Source organism: Stegastes partitus, unplaced genomic scaffold (genome assembly GCF_000690725.1).
Source record: "Stegastes partitus isolate 25-593 unplaced genomic scaffold, Stegastes_partitus-1.0.2 Scaffold2617, whole genome shotgun sequence".
NCBI lineage: Eukaryota > Metazoa > Chordata > Actinopteri > Pomacentridae > Stegastes > Stegastes partitus.
In genome coordinates, this window is record NW_007580348.1 from 1 (window position 1) to 15,133 (window position 15,133).

At 42.0% G+C, this 15,133-nt stretch overlaps 1 long non-coding RNA gene across 1 annotated transcript; it reads left to right on the forward strand.

The window, feature by feature from the left end:
- Positions 1-1,057: 1,057 nt before the first annotated feature.
- LOC103375481 (uncharacterized) lies at positions 1,058-3,307 on the forward strand. Its single transcript, XR_521214.1, has 3 exons — positions 1,058-1,161; positions 1,673-1,790; positions 2,738-3,307. It is a non-coding gene; the product is annotated as an uncharacterized LOC103375481 (long non-coding RNA).
- The last annotated feature ends 11,826 nt before the right edge of the window (positions 3,308-15,133 follow it).

Sequence of the window (15,133 nt, forward strand, 5' to 3'; positions counted from 1 at the left end):
ACCTCTGTGAACCTTTTCTCTGGTTAACTAAAGGTTAGAATAGAAAATAAGGAAAGAAAGAAAACACTGCTCTGTATTTTTAAAGGCTCTTCTATTTGTCTGGATGAAAAAACGTTCAGTTCCTTATATAACAAAAAAGAATGTTAACCCTTTTCCCTAACGGTTACCCGTGTTGTGAACATATCACAGCACTTGCAAGCCTCTTTTGTCTTTTTTCTGTTTTATTAAAACGAATTATTTTACACTATGATTTAGTTTTTCTATATTTTCTGCCCCTGTATTTATGACTCCAGTTGGTAGTCTGTAAATATAAAATATGACTTTGTTTGCATAAAGTTGCACCTGTTAGAAGTCACTTTCTCTACAAGGTGCGTCTTCAGTCGATGCAGGGCAGTGGCTCTTCGTGCAGACGGACTCTCAGACAGACAGAGAGACGAGCAGGGCAGGGACTGGTGCTGCTGTTTAATGCTGAGGCCTGGCCTGGAGACTGCTGACTGATGCAAAATAGAAACACGGGGGTGGAACAGTTAGAGGGAGAAGGAGAGAGTGAGTGAAAGCTGAAGCAAGACTGATGGCGAGAGAAAGAGAGATGGTGCACAGGAGAGAGGGGTGGGAGGAAGGAGGGAGAGACATTATCGAGCCAGTGTGAGTCAGCAGGTTGACGGAGCCTCAGGGTGCGGCTCCAGCACATCACTGCTCCTGTAGCGTTTCCCAGTTCGCACTGGTCCGTCTGAGCCTTTCTGACAGGCAGTCAGACCCTCTTTAGCCTGTGTGTTTCCTATTAGATGTGCAATCAGCAGGCTCAGATAAGCACTTTGTGATTGTCTGGTGTAATGAATGAATGAATTGCATGCTGGCTGCTTACTCATATACATTATAAAGCACAGTAGGTCTAGTTGTTGTTGTTGTCAGGGGCTTTACTTCTAAATAACTGGAAAAACCGAATCACATAAGAACCCCGAAAAGCCATCATTCCCTTTTATCGGCAGCTGGCCTTGTAAAATGCATAAAGCATGCTAACTGTGCATGTCTGACCTTTGTGCGTGTGCAGGACCAGGAGACAACGTCCCGTCAGTGTTTGGCCTGGATGTGACAGACGTGTCGAGGTGGGAGGAGACGGTGCTGAACCCTGCACTGCAGATACTGGACAGCCTCAGTAAGGTGGGGCCTGCAGCTGGCAGCTACTTTTATCATGGAGCGCTGATCTGTTTCTGCACTGCCTGTTATTGGTGCACTCTTTATCATTCTGCCCGTTTTTATTGCAATCAAATTTGTTGTTTGCGTCTCCTTCCTTCCTTGCTTCCTTTTACTACAACCTTACCCGCCTCTTTTATCTCCATTTGCTCCCTTGTTCGCTTTATTGTTTGCAGTTTTTCTTCCTCGACTGTTTTTTTTCTTTTACATCTTTCTGTCGTGTTCCTAAATACACTTCTCGACCTTACTTTCCCTCCATTCTTTCTCCTGTCCCTTCTGTCGCATTTTATCCAACAGTCTTTTCTGTCATTCTTCTTTTTCTTCTTATTTTTTCCTTGCAGCTCTCCTTCCTCACCTGCCAACTGTCCAGCATTTTTTCTTTTCCGTCTTCTTCTTTGTTTCTCAACTCGGTATGCCCTAAACATGCTATCGGGCCTAATTCAGTCAGCTTTTTTTCTTTTTTAATTCCACTTATCAGGGTGAAGAACCAGCTATTGCTCCAATCAGAGTGCAGGCGGCGGAGCAGAGAAACAAACGCAGCCACCACACCTGTGACCTGTGTGACAAAGTCATCATTGGTGACCTGGAGTGGACAGGTGAGGCACTTCATACAACATGGCGACACGTTATTAACCCCTCGTACACCAAGCAGCTTCTGGGTGGTTTTTGCTTCTGTCGTATTTTTACTCACTGTGGCTGGCTAGAAGGAGACAAACTCTAAAATCTCTGTAGAGCAGTATGACATCGTTAAAGTGCCGTAAATGATGAACTCGGTGAACTTCATTTTTTAATTGTGTTGCAAAAATTTTTTTAAAAAAAGGAATAAACATGTACGTTTTTCAAGTGTTCACAGGTTCTACCAATATTGCAAAAACAATACATACAATAGATGTTTGACTACTTACGTTTTTAATTTGGTGCCATTCTTTTTTTCTCCGATCTGCTCTGTGAAAACAAAGCTGAAAAGTCCCTGATTTTTTTTTTTTTTTTTTTTGATTCGATTTGGTTTCATTTCCCGTCCGACCGGCACCTAACAGATGAGGGTCATTAGAAAGGTCACAACCTCGTGATTCTCTCTGTTTTCACTGTTTCTGATAAATGGTGTGATCATTTTGGTAAATACAACTCAGCTTTGAACCCCACAAGCAGGTTTGCAGCTGAGGGGGTTATTTATTTGGACATCACAATATATATTCTGTAAAACTGGTCTATGACTATATATATATAATATATCCTGAAAACCCTGAGAGTGTTTCTGCCTCGTTACAGTGAATGCGATTGAATTATTCTCACGCATTAACGCCCACTTCTACTTATTATCTTAATGGAGGATATTAAAGACACTTGATTTTTTCTGTTCCCTGTTTAAGATGACCTAACTTAGAACCTTCAAGACCACCTCCGGGACTCATCGTGCAAAGTTTCTACTTGTTTTCCTCGAGTGTGATTCATTTGGATCACGATCTACAAGTGTCACTGAGATGAAACAGTGCTGTCTCATACTTGATATATATCCTGGAGTGTTTATCCTCTGTGCCCGCAGCTCACCTGAAATCCAAGAAGCATCACTATCATGTGAGGAAAAAGAGGAAGCTTGATCCAGCCGGTGACCGGTCCCTGAGTGCCGGTGCACCTCCAGTGTCTGCAGGAGAGACTCTCTCAGAGGACTCTGGTGCTACTGTTGCCCCGGGCTGCACTGAAGCCTCTCAGGATTCCTCCAAAGACACCAGGACGACACACAAGGAAGTACCTGTGACATTTTAAAAGCTGGACTACATCCATTTTCGTTCACGTTTGTGCACCAACAAATGGATGTTTAATTACAGTCCTCTGTTTCCTCCCATGGAGCCAAATGGAAGTAATAACTCTGAACTGTGCTGATTGTTGATACGAACAAAAAAAAACACGTTTGAAATCCTGCATAAATACGTTCATAAGTGAATGTTCACAGACAGAAGCGTTGGTCTTGAGGTTTTTGTCGTAGGGATGTGAACTCTAAAGGACAAATGAGATGTTTAATGGCCTGTGCAGCTGAAGAATTCTGCATTTTAATGTTTTGGGTTTTTCTTTAATTTACATTTTAAGAGGTTTATTTTTCTATTTCTACAGATTGTGCCTTAACCCTCTGAACCTTAAGCAGTTTTTTTCTTTGCTCCTGTCACATTTTTGCTGCAATATAAAGTTCCCCTATGAAAACAGCACAACCACGACTAGAAGTAAACAGAAGTCAGAAATGTCTTTTTTCCCAGTATGACGTAATTGTAAAGCTGTACGTGATTAAAGAAACCTGCTTGCTGTCCGCACTATAGACATTTTCCTACTTAGATTTTAAATTTCCTATCTGACACTGCCTGCAGTTCAGCCAAAAATATTTTTAGTCATGTGACTGTTGGTCTCTGCTGAGTCACTAATGGCCTCTCGTCTGCACCAACGAGCACAGAATTGATTGTTTTTATAGAATCTAGGAATTATTTTTGGTTAATTTTCAATGAGACTTGAAAGCGGAATAAAACAATTTTGATGAAATATTCCGATTAGAAGCTTTTGAAGATTTCAAGTTTTCAAGCGCAGCATCACTGATGATAAGTTCAAGGACCATCAGTGGTCTAAAGTTCATGAAGCCCAGCTTGACTCACTTTTCCCCCGTAGCTTTCCAATATCCACATTGTATACACTGACTGGGTGTACTCCAACGATAAAATCCAGCTGACACCAAGTTGCGGTTGAAAAGGGATTCTTTAGTTCACAAAAATAAAAATTTACAGACAGAAGCAAAACGAGGATACAAAGCGTGTGCAGTCGAATAACTGTTTGGCTCCATGCCATCATTCATTTCCCAAGAGCCCTTGCAAATTTAAGGGACCCTAATATAGTGAACCAAAATATCAAAAACAAATCAATAAACCAAAACACCACACAAACACAGAATTCAAATATCCAAAAATATGATTAACAACATTTAACCAAATAACAGATAAATTTAGCAAAATAAAAATGTTAATCATAATCTTTAAATATCAAAGTTACTGTAGAACAAAAAATCAAAACCAAATAGAAATAATCGTGGTAAAATAAGAACCAAATCCAGAACCAAGGAAATAGATTTAGGCTCCTACAATCAGAAAAGTACAAATTTCAATGAGTCTTTCTGTTTTATAGTTTCTGGCTCTATTAATGTCGAACCTGCCGGCGGGTTTTGAGGTTAAGAGACGAAATAAAGGGTTGATTATTCGCATCGACTGAAAGTCTTCCATGTATAAATGTTAAACGTGTTTGTCTTAAGTTACAATTCACTTTAGTTTTTAAATAAAGAATATATCTTGGAAGTTTCTCAGCTTGTAAATGACTTTCTTCCACTCAAGTGAAAAATATGACGTGATGTTCGCCTTTATCTGGCCGGGCCCATGTCGGCATGCTTACACAGCACTGAGCTTTGTGCTTTGTTTGCCTGCTGCCACCTTGTTTTACTGTCAGAAAATACGTTCTTCTGGTTCTTTTGTTTGGTAATGACTACTCACCTGATTTGTGCTGCTGTCTTTCAGTGGAGCTCAGTTGAGCTCATTTCTGCTCTGACAGTGGTATAAACCACCGGTTCAGGCTGCGAGGGGAGACTGTTTTCACAGCACTGATTGCAGGTCTTTGTTTATCCAGCAGCATGTCGTACCCCTTTTGAACCAAGGTGTGTCTCTGTGCTGTAAAACCACTTACACAATACCTGGCGTTGCTCCAAAGGCCTCTTTTGGCGCTCCCTTTCCATCTTCTCACCTGCCACTTCTTTTTTTTTTTCTCGTCTCCTAAGAAGCACACAATTGTTCTGCGTTCCTGGTTAACACTCCATCATCTGTTTCTGTACGTTTACAGCTGCAGTCTTAGACGTGTTCTTTCAGGACACGTTTGGTTCACAGGCTTTCCGTGTTTGACCTCATCCACATGACTAAAAATATTTCCAGCTATATAATAGCTGGAAGTGTGTGTGTGTGTGTGTGTCCCACATTCTCTTTCCAAACTGGGTCAGGTCTCAAGCTTACTGGGGGCTTACCATACAGTATGGGAGTCACGGTGATAGCAAAGGTCACTGTGCAACTGGTGTCTGGCTTTTATAACCTATTCTGCGATCGAATGGTTTGTTTTCCTTCTGTTGTACATTTTTTTCGTTTTCTTTTCCCTAAATGATTTTATTTATCTCTGTAATTCCAAAAAACCTACACGATAAGAGCAGTCATTGAACGAGGAAAAATGTTTCTATCAGTCGCATGATACACTTTTAAGTGCCTCATTTCTTCTTTTGGTGAATTTATGTATGGTATGTTCTTATCTTGAGTGCCTCAGCGAGTCTGGCTTGGCACCTCCAGGCACTGCTGAATCACTCCGCATTTAAAGGAGCAAGCTTGCGCAATTCGATGACATAAAGCCCCTTGAACTCTGCGTCCACGTTCACACAAGTGGAGAAGTAGGGCAGCGTCCACGGTCACAAGGCTAATTAGTGATTTACGCGCCGTGATGCAGTGGATCATCTGTGGACACGCGGCCGTATGTGCACTCAGTGAGTTCATTAGCGGCCGACGTTGAGCACAAAGAATCGACACACCAGATCGGCTTTGAAATGGGAGACCTGCAACCGTCGCCGCCCCCCTGGACCACCACACACACACACACACACACACACACACACACACACACACACACACACACACACACACACACACACACACACACAGGCCCTTTCAAAGTGGGCTTTTCTGCATTCTTGAGTATTTGATTTGATGACTTGCTGCTACCGGCGCAGGCATAAATCTCTCCTCTGTGTTTGTATGTATAGCCGCATCAGTCAACGAGCCGCACAATAATTCACCCAGTTTGAGCTCCGTTTCTGTCTCTGCCTCTCTCGGTCCGGTCCTGCCCTATAGCGGATCAGTGGCTGTATATGTTCACAGAGCACACACTGTCCTATAGAGGAGGCCCAGTGCAGGGGAACTGCAGGCTGACTTATGTAACATGCTGCAGCCTATAGATGCTTGTTGTCTGGCCTGTTTGCCATGGAGGTTTGGCATCTGGTCCTGGCTTTATGCTGTGAATGAACTGCTTAGACCAGACTTCATATTTTCTATGCGTCTGGTGAGCAGCGGCTTTTGACGTAGCGTGAACATGTGGTGGCATTTGTTCATCTTAGTGCTGAAGAAATCATCATAAAATTTCCAGAAAGCTGCAGTTTTGTTTATCAGATTGATCATTTTTCAGGGGGAAAAAAGCCAGTGTGAAAATGGTCTATTTTTCCATTTCATCATCATAAAATTAAATGGCTTTGGACTGCAGGGTTGCCAGGTTTGGGGTTTTTCACGTGGCGCGGGGCGACTTTGTGACGTTGCTGCAGGTAGAATTTTTTTGTCTGCTGGAGATTTTTGAATGCAAATTTGTAAATATGGTTTATAAATAAAATGCAATATTTTAGATGAAATTATTTATTATTCGTTTGTATGTATCTGTGTGGACAGAAGCCATAATGTCACCTCTGTGCATGCATGTCTTTTGCTACTTTGTGTTACCAACATTTTCCTGAAACAACAACAATAACAGTAGACATATATACCAGCTTCTTTACATTTGGTTAGCATGAGCAGTTAGAAGTTTACCACTTGGTATTGCTGCATCACTCGGGCCCGATATCACTTGGTCCACAACATCTGCAGGTAAAAGTCCAGAAAAATGACAGAATTTTCTTTTGTGGTGTTTGTAGTTGTATCGTTGAAGTTTTAATGCCAGGCCAGCAGCCAAGATTCACAAGTGGAAAATCATCTCAGACTTATTTTCTATCTTTATTGAGAACATGAATGCAACCTAAAGTCTCCATAGAGGAATTACGTTGAGCGTTGGAATAGCGCACCAGTGCAATATCCCGGTTACCTGAGCTTTGTTAACACCGAGACTCTCCGATAGGCGTTTGTTAAGGCCTGAGTCTAACATAAAAGCTTCCGTGATATACGAGCTGTCTGACAAGTTTTATAGTTTTGGAATTTACACTTTTCTGCCTTTGTAGTTGTTTTTGCATACGTACAGAGATGTTTTGTAAAAAGACGGTCATGTGGACAGATGGAAGATATTTGTCTCGAGGTCTGTGAAGACTGTCATTCAGGTCATGGTGATTATACAATTACATTATTAAAAATTACTAATTATTACAATTATTCAGCAGTTTTCCTGAGGTTTCCACCAAAGGGATCAATAAAGTTCTGTTCCATTCTATTCTTTCTGTTCTGTTCGGTAGAAGGCAACTGAAGAAGGCTTTTGTTTGTGAGCTGAAACATCTTCAAGAACCAAATAAAGAGATGTCCCAGTGCCATCAGCTGGAGCTCTTTGGTTATCCATCTAGAGAAATATTACTATTGGCAAGAACAAGGCCTTAGTTTTTTATAGAGCGAACAATTAAATTGAAACATGAGGAACATTAAAATGTTTGTACTGCAAATCTGAAGCTAGTGCAAGTAGCTGGTTAGCTTAGCTTAGCATAAAGACCAGAAAGGAGGTACCTGATCTCAGTTAAAGAATAGCAAATTGTTGCTAATGTAATGACGACACTGTTTCCAGTCTGTATGCTAAGCTAAGCTAACTGGCTGCTCGTGGTAGCTTGATGATTAGCATCCAACTCCTTCATACTAGGAAGTGAAAACGTGTATTTCTCAAAATTTCAGACAATTTACTTAATTTAAATTACTTTAATAATTAATTTAGTGGATCATTTTGCACCAGGACCTGTCCAGGGTGTCCCCTACCTTCGCCCTAAGTTGGCTGGGATAGACTCCAGCACCCCGCGACCCTAGTGAGGATTAAGCGGTGTATAGATAATGGATGGATGGATTTTGAACCGGTCAAACCTGTTTTTATGTTTTTTTTTCCTGTGAATTTTCCCACTTTGTATGCTAACTACGCTCAACACATGTTTGTGGATTTGAACTTGCAGGGCTCCTCCGCCTCAGAGCTCTGCTGTAGTAGTGTGTCATCCAGTGACTGTGCGTCTAGGTAATTTGAAGTCCACTTAATCCTAATCTCTAATCCCATTTGACTAAACATTCTCTGCCATCTGGCCCTGGCGAGACAAAAAAAAAAAAAAATACTCACACACACCTCCACTCACAGACAGACATGCAAACAGCTAATCAGACGGAGCCGCAGCTGTAGCCGTTGTTGACTCGATCGCCGGTTTTTGACGGGAAATAACGGCCTCTGCCAACGCGGGGCATGTTTACAGATAATGCAGAAGGCTAAATCTTTGTCAGCAGGCTAACGCTAGACACCACACAGTTTCATAATCTCAGTATGTGGAATGTGAAGGACTCGGTTGTGTATCTGTTTTGTTGTCACTGTAGGCAAAGACAGTTAAGAGCAGCGAAAGGTCAACCATCAGGCTACCAGCTGCTGAGGTTTTCTGAGCTTTATCCTGTGTACAGACACACCGAGTGCTCATGTTTATGCCCTTTGACATCCATCCTCTAATTAAAGATTGAGTTTTGTGTGTGTGTGTGTGTGCAAAAGCTTCCTCTGCTCAGGGTCAGCGTTTTGCTGTCTATAAGGAGGAAGACGGTTCAAAACATGGCTGTTGCGTAACCAAGTGAGAAACACAACACTGTCAGGTGTGACTCAATCAGATAAAAAGAGCATTGTTTGGTCCTGTGTGAGAGAGAAGTTTGCTTTTTTTCCCCTCTGTTTCATATTGCTGATATAAAAAGAAACACAACATGTGCCGCTCCTAAATCTAAGTGTAGTGGTTGTGTGTTTGTACCTGTATGCATTATGGATTATACACACACACACACACACACACACACACACACGACCAGAGTTGCACAATGAGGGATGAGCGCCTAATCCAGCCCATGTTCGTAACGTTTCAATGTGATGTTTGCATCCAAAGCCAAGCGCAGACCATCATTTATTGATGTGTGTGTGTCTATAGGGATGACCGGGGGTTCAATGAGTTCATGCAGCTTCCTCTCTCTCTTTTTTTTTTGCACTGTCTGGCTCCCGTAGTGGCCGCCGTGTACCAAAATAAAAAAAAGGAAAGAAGAGAGATGTGATGAGATGTGAAAAGCCTTTAAGGAAAGTGTCATAGGTGCAGCGTATGCATGGCTTCCTATAGTCTCTCTGCCGTTCTCTCTCTCTGCTGCATATTTCCTGCTTGGTTATGTAATGCGGGGGACGCTCGGTACTTTTTTTTTTTTTTTTCCCTCCTTCTTCTTCTCCTCCCCTCCCCAATCCAGAGCATGACATGCCTTCCTGTTTTTTCCAGCAACTCACTGAACTCTTTTCCCAGGGCAGCGCTCAGGAGGGCAGCACACACTCTATTGTCACGTATTGTATATAATGTGCTTATTTTAGACAAAGCTGCTTACCCACTCGGTGTATTGTGTCTGGTGGGCTGCCTAAAGGTCTCGGCCCTTAACCGCACTTCATATCACAGTAAATCCTCTCCCTCTGCTTTTATCTGTCTGTCCACTTGTTTTCACCTTTTGCTCTCAGGCAGGAAAAGGGTGTGCAGGCTCATAAAGCAGCACGACTGCCTGTTGTGTGCATGCTTGTGTGCCCATTTTCTGTACTCTCTGCAGTGTACAGTGTGTGAGACAAAGAGGCCGTGTGTGTGTGTGTGTGTGTTTGTGTGCATCTGTGTTTCTCTATTGTCAGTGAGTTAAGCACTGGAGCCGGCCTTTTTCCCGCCAGTGCGGTGTTTTGTGGGAGGGACTTCGGCTGGGCTCAGCAGCAACAAAGAGCCACAGCTTCCCGCCCGATATGCAAAGAGCCTCGGAGTGGGTGGGGTCGGGAGCCTCCCATAATGCAGCGCTTAACGCTCTCGCTGCCGGCGTGGAAACCAGCAACGCAGTTTTGTGTGTCTCATTGCCAGTCTGTAGAAAAACGGGGCTTGGATTTACAATTGAGGTTTCAATTAGGAATTAAATTAGGCGAAGATTGAAGAAGCGCAACTATATATCCCAATTATACACAATTACAAGTCATAAAACAGTACACTGTGTACTAAAATGCATTGTGCTTTGACTGTTCTTATGCAACAAATTAGTAAACCCACCCGGGAGGAAAAGTGAGCTGCTGGACTGATATAACCTTCCCCCTCCCGTTCTTCCTCCTCTCTTTGCATTGTGTACAGTATCTATGTGCTGCTATATCACACTGCCTCATACTTGCTATGTGTGGATTTAATTAAAGAAAAAATTCAGTTAGGAATTTGCGCCATCATCTTCAAACTGGATCTTGACAGGAGGACTTTTAAAAACAGGGTTTCATGATTAGAAAATGATGCAGATTTAACTTAAAGAATCAAATGATTGTTAGTGACAACCGTAGACTTGATTATCACTGCGTCTCTCCAGTTCTAGTGTGCTTAAATGTCTTTCCACTTCATGTTTTGTGTATTTTTCTTCAGCTTCACTTTTTGTTTACTGTCTCAAACAGCAGAGAAACAACGAGCCGGTGAGCAGAAACATAGAATTTAACACCTAAAGAACCAGAGGTGATGGAGAGCTAGCCAAAGTTAAGAGAAGATTAAATGTTAGATTTCATAGACACTTCTGGATATGCGTAAAATATGAAACCCTCATAATATGTCAGTGTTTACAGCTTGTAAACAACTTCTGGGGAGCTTGTTCAGTTGTTCACTAGTTAACTAGACTAAAGACGGACATCGATTAAAGTCAGTCGAGCTTCAGAAAGCTTCAAATATGAAAACTTTCTTCAACATTTGATTTTTTTTGTTTTCTCCATCAAGATCTTTCTGATGCTACCTCAACATCTCCTACAACATCGCTTCAATTTTCTGTTTTTAATACTTACTTCCTTGCATCTTCCAGTGTAAATGCTGGTACGTTGGATAGAATTGTGCCACCGTTGCAGTTTTATTTTGATGATCGCCAGTGAAGCGATATGAGCAGCTCCAAAAGCCACATCATATTAAATCGAACTCATCTTTGTGAGCGTTTTTAAACCACCAGATGCTACTTGTCTTGTTTGTACAGTTTCTGAAGGACGTGCGCGCCAAACGTTTCCGCGCTGACGACGAGCACGTCGCTGCTTAACTTGACCTGTGGCCACTTTTCTCTTTCACTGCTTCTTCTTGAGACTGTTAAACTTGCACTTGTAGGTAAATGTTAGAGCTCCAGTAACTTTTTACAGGTGACTGTTAAACAATATGTGTGTGTGTGTGTGTGTGTGTAACCGCACATGGCTCACGCATGTTTTAGGCATGTTATGCAACCCGCTGTAACATTAGATGGCATGTAGACCAATAGCAGCTGTCGTGCACGCTCACACACCCTCTTCACCCCACCTTTTCTAACAATGAACCCTGTTGTATGAAGAAGTCGTGTGCTTCAACATACTAAACAGAAGGCAGGGTAGGAGGATTCGACCTGCCCTCATACACCCCTAAATATTTCAAATACTTTTACTGTGCTCTCCGTTTGTGCATTTCTATGCTGCATGCAAGCATGTTATTGCAGTGTATCCCACATCCGGAGCTGTGTCAGCTCGGTGCATGAGAAAACATCGGTGTCATGCGGTACCCGGTGGACAGGAGACAACATGTGTGACATTTGATCTCAGGCAGAGAAATTATGTAATGTGCTCTATTGATTATTAAACAACTATGCATTTAGCTTTTTCCTGCAGGGACTTGTAGTTGCACTTTATGTCTGTGGGCTGTGTACAAATTCAGAGTGCATTATTTATGGCTTTTGGCATGTAGCATCTGAAGATTTACCCATGATGAGTAGTAAAAAGTGGATAATTTGACAGACAATACAGTGTTGTCTTCTTGCATGGACAGATTTTCTTGTGGGTTCATGCATGTTTCACGTGTGTTTTAACCATCTGAAGAGACAGCATGCCCACAAATAATATATCATCAAATATGGGCATGCTGCTGAGCTGTACACGTACATTGCAGATATTTCTGGCACGAGTTCACCTACTTCAAGGTGAACGCAGAAGGGAGAAAAAAAAAATTCTGAATACATCAGAACTCCAGCAACAGTTGTTGTGGCTGACCCCTGTTGGAAGCTGCAAGCTGAAACGCAACAGTTTTATAAAGCTGTTCTTTCCTCTGCAAGAGCTGCTGTAGTTTTGACCTCCTCTGCAGACAGCAATGAAGGAAAACATCATATTAAATGCATCGCCTCTTTCACTGAAGCCGCCAATCAGAAAACTTTCAAAGGAAAAAGTTTTAATGTGTTAAATTAGCGCTGAATCTTTTCAAGAAAACGGTTGTTTTGATAGAGTTGCACGAATTCAGACACGTACTGGCTGTCGCTCAGCACAGTTGGTTGGCACATTTGTACGCCACAACAGTTGGTAACCGGCCTTAACCACACTCGGGCTGATTTACATTGCGGCTGGCGAGGACGACTGTCTGCTGATATGAAGTGGTGCTGATCAGTAGGTGTGTGAGAGGGACACAAAGAGGGAAAAAGAGACTGTTTACTGTTGTGTGTGTGTGTGTGTGTGTGTGTGTGTGTGCGTGTGGGTGTGTGTGTGACTCAAAATTGTGTGGAAGGCGGCAAGGGAAGCCGGCGGCGGGAAACCACTGCTGGATGTGTATCACACTCTGATAAGGTGTTCCCTCCTCGGAGCAGTTAACGGTTAATACTTGATCCGTTTGGGTCGAGCTGTGCTGCTGCTGTGACGGGAAAGGAAGGGAGTGAAAACAACGAAAGCAAAGAGGGGGGAATTTACAGAGCATTTCAGGGGAACTTCTGAGTTATCTGAGATAACTGTGACTGTTGAAAGACTCTAACTGAAAAGAACATTTCCATATTCATGCCTGCAGGTTTACTGTCTGATCGCCACTTGAGCTGATAAATCGTTTTAACAAGTACTACATCACTACTTGTCCACTGCTGCTGCTATGATGAAGGTTCCACCCACAACACAATCATCGCAAAAACCTTACAATGGCTTTTTTGTTTTGTTATAGAATTTGTTTATCTTCATGGAAAACCCCAGTGTTTCCCCAGACAATCGACAAGACGCGCTGGGTCAAAGCCATAAAGCTATAATGTGGCCACCTGCTTATCTGAGGTAACTTTTTGTCGTTCTTAGTTCACGTTGTCCATTGAACGTCTGTAAATAACTAACGTTTGTCAGGAAAAGTGGCCCTCTGAATCTGAATGCAAGCCATTAGGGAAGTAAACTGAGACACTGGTTCCTCATTTATTACATGACAGTTAGGGCATGAAGCCAAAGTCATACTGGTCCCTACACCCACCACACACACACAGTGCTCCACCCTTCAAACTACCATCTACTGTATTTGCCTTGTATCTTTTTTATTTGTTTATTTTTTAATCTTACATCCAAATTGCTGTTAAACCAACCAGGAATGCCTGTTTCCTTACAGCTGCTTCTTTCTCTGGAACTTGTGGTTGCATTGTACCCTATAAGATGGTACAGTGTCCGCCTGCTGCTCTCTTTTCCATATATAACTTCTGACAGGCTCTCCTGTGTCCCCCTGCCCTACTTTACACCTTCCAGCAATCCCACAGTGCAGTTAGACGGACATTCCAGCCGAGTGGACTGAGTGCCTGCAGTAAATTCTTCAGTTAAAGAGATTTTGTTGTTGTTGGTATTTTTTTTTTTGCTTCCATTGGATAGTTACAGGGCAGGGGAATGACATACAGTAGACTGGCTAGAAATCAAATCTGGGTATCCCTGTTTTGAGGCACTTGCAGCAATGTAGAATAAAGCCCAAACACTTGGCTGCCACCAACTTCAAGTCTCATAATAATCATTACGCCTGGCAGTGAATAGTTGCTTGATGACTAAACATTACACTTTGTTTTGTTTTTCATCATGATGCCAAGAGTCAGTAGATCTTTCAGGCTGAATTGAATTACATTTCCTCTGTTTTGATCCAGATAAAACAGGTTAGTTATGTGTATTTACGGTTCGCAATCTGCCCTGAAATGATCTTTTGCTGCCCCCTTGTGGCTAGACGGAGAACGTGACAGACGGACATCCTGCAGTGGAACACTTTGTACCCATGTTTGTACCAGAAGAGACCAACTGTTAAATAACATCCCAACCTTGAGTGCACTATGATATAGACGGGTGTCGTGCAGAGCTCGAGGGAGAAACATCTCTCATGAAATCAGCAACGAAACCATCAAGTCAAGTTAAAGCAGAACTATAATGTACAATGTGTGTTTGTTTGTAATGCTGCTTGATTCATATTTTGTGTTTTTAGTCAGTTTTGGTAATTTAGATTTCATTCGCACAAGCGGAACGGATTTTTATTTGTTCGTCAAATAGTCAGAAATAACAGGAAAATGCATCGATGTGTGTCAAATAAGGTAAAACAGACACACTGCTTTTACTGTATGTGGATCAATCATGCAAACTGTGATACAGTCTCAACCCAAAGGCCTGTCCTGTGCCAGAAAAAATCTATCTATCTCTATCATTTTGTTTTTAATATTTTATTATAGTTTCATTCTTAGTTGTCATCTTTTACACCCGTGGAGCCGAACCCATTTAAAACTCTAAATCATCACAGGCCTCATATTTATGAGCAGTTATCACTTTAATCAGAGTACTTTCCCCTCTGATACAGTTTTATCATTTCATATAAGTAAATATTTTTTTGTTTTAGTAGACTTCAGTTTTTTTCTTCATTTCTACTCCCCTCGACTGATTTAATCTCAACCTCTGCTCTTCACTTTCAACTCTTGGCAACTGATGCTCTTACCCCTCATTTTTTACACACTTTTCCGCATGTGAATAGTTTTTGTAGTTTTTAGAGTCTCTCTCTTTACAGTGATCAAACCTCTAAGAAGCTCCTCTGTATGTTTCGAAGTTACGCTTTTTAGAGTTTTATCCATGAACATAATCACTTCTTGCATTAAAATGGCTTCGATTCAGTCCTACAGTGATATGTATGTGCAAA